At 37.7% G+C, this 2,408-nt stretch overlaps 1 non-coding gene across 1 annotated transcript; it reads right to left on the reverse strand.

Annotated features, from left to right (window-relative positions):
• Nucleotides 1–702: 702 nt before the first annotated feature.
• LOC149499001 (small nucleolar RNA R71) lies at nt 703–808 on the reverse strand. Its single transcript, XR_016319046.1, has one exon. It is a non-coding gene; the product is annotated as a small nucleolar RNA R71 (small nucleolar RNA).
• Nucleotides 809–2,408: the final 1,600 nt, after the last annotated feature.

Here is a 2,408-nt window from a genome sequence, read left to right on the forward strand (position 1 = left end):
TTGCGATTTCGTACACTTGCGAAAATCACTGTCAAGTTTTTAGCGCCGTTGCCGGGGATTGGCGTATCAATATCAATAAAAATTACCCTATTGTTAATTTAGACATTCTTTTATTTTATTTAATTTTCTTTTAAGAACTATTCCAGGTCGTTTATGCAAAGAAGATCAAGGAAGACTGAACCTCTAATCTTTGATCCAGAAATTGAAAGAACTCTTCATAGGCACAATGCTGCAAGAAAAGTACGAGAAATAAAACTCGAACAACAAGCAGACATGGCCAACGAAAACGAAAACGAGAATGAGAACATAGTTGGACCCCCACTTCAACATCCGGTCCGTACCTTGAGAGATTATACAACACCTAATCTGAATGGGACAACCTCAAGTATTACAAGACCTAGGGTAGAAGCTAATAATTTTGAGATTAAAACCGCAATTATCCAAATGCTCTCTACCTCGATCCAATATGGGGGTTTGCCTAGTGAAGATCCTAATGCTCACATCACCAATTTTCTGGAAATTTGTGATACTTTCAAACAGAATGGTGTCTCTGAAGATGCAATCAAACTGAGACTTTTCCCTTTTACCCTTAGGGATAAGGCGAGATCCTGGTTACAATCGTGTCCCACTGGGAGTTTCACCACATGGGATGAATTAGCTCAAAAGTTTCTAGCTAAATTCTTTCCATCCTCAAAAACCACCAAGTTGCGTAATGAGATAATGACATTTGCTCATCATGATCAAGAAAGCCTATATGAAGCTTGGGAAAGATTCAAGGACTTGTTAAGAAAGTGCCCACATCACAGTTTGCCCAAGTGGCTACAGGTACAAACTTTCTATAATGCATTATCTCTGACAGCGGTTTTCGCAAGTGTACGAAATCGCAACAAGTAATATAGAGTAAGAGAGTATCGTATCCAAAGGGATTGTTTATCAATTACCAAAATTATGTTAACCTATTATTATTTAGACGATGATAAGAGAGAATTGCTATAAGGTAAATAAACTTTAAAGTAAAAACAGAAGAGATCAAACACAAAATTCAGGTGAAAAGAAATTAGAGAATTAAGCTACTAGGGAATTTGATTTCACTTAATTCTATCCAGCTTATTCTATTAGTTCATTAATCAACTTTAATTGTTCAAGTAGGAGAAACAACCCTAAAGTTACTAACAAGCTCTCCCGATTTATTGTTAGCTATTCTAATCCAGTTTAATTTCCTATCTTTTAATAATGAAATTAAACATAAATCAGATCATTAGGTTTTATGATTATTTTGTGAGTTCACAACTTAATAATTTATTAACTTATGAAAACCCCCCTTGAGTCAAACCATATAGCTTCCGCATCAAGTTATTATTCTCAAGTAAATTATTATCTTTTTCATATCAATAACCCTTCTCCCGAATGTGATTATTGAAATAACTCAATCCAGGGGAAATTTTCTGCCTGGAAGCATTAAGCACAATAATAATTTATAACGAGAACAAAGAAAAACAAATCTAATATTATAAACTGGAATCGAATTAAATTACATCAAATCCCTAGTATAAGAGTTTAGCTAGACATAGTAATTAAATTAAACTCAATCATACTTGAATCATTCATCATATTTAAAGACAATAATAAAAGAAAGAAACAAGATGAAGAGTTTAGAATAAAAACTGTATCACAACTATGTGGATGGCTTCTTTGATTCTTGGCACAATTCTTAGATGCTTGAAGTCTTTGAGAGAGAGAGAATTATGTAAAGAATTGCACAAAAAAAAAAAATGAGATCCCTAGCAATGAGAAGTTTCCCTCTTTATATAGAGCTCCTGGAGGTGAGTCTGATTCCTTTTAGGAAATAGAATCCTTATTTAGTGCAAAATCCTTTGTAGGAGATCATGACTGTTTAGGCTTTTGATTTCCTCTTGATTAGGACTCCTTTTTCTCCCAAAATAGGTCTAGGTCTTGTTTAGTGTGTTTAGGAAACTCCCCGAGGTCGTCCCATGTGAGAAAAAGCTTGATTTGTGTATCTAGTTCACGCTGGTTCTGCCTGCGCAGCACGGGCATGCTTCATGGCACGGGCTGGGTGTGCTTTAGTCTGGAAGTCTGGCTAGTGAAGCACGGGGTGTGCTAGGCAGCACGGGCTAATGATTTCCTGAGGCACGGGCGTGCTACCAAGCACAGGCAGGGCGTGCTTTCTTCTGGAAGTCTGCTTAGAATTGCCATGGGCGTGCTAGGCTTGACACGCCCTGGTCCCATTGTAGCACAGCCGTGCCTTTTGACACCACCCTGGTCGTGCTCTCTTCTGTCTCTCCTTTGGTTTCCTTAGCTTCTAGCACGGTTGTGCCTTCTAGCACGGCCTGGGCGTGCTAGAAGCTAAGTGTCTTGCATTGTAAAGTTCTTTTCTGCGCCAAATTCCT

Source organism: Jatropha curcas, chromosome 1 (genome assembly GCF_041381405.1).
Source record: "Jatropha curcas cultivar XTBG-Jc1 chromosome 1, XTBG_Jcur_1.0, whole genome shotgun sequence".
In the NCBI taxonomy this organism is placed as follows: Eukaryota; Viridiplantae; Streptophyta; class Magnoliopsida; order Malpighiales; family Euphorbiaceae; genus Jatropha; species Jatropha curcas.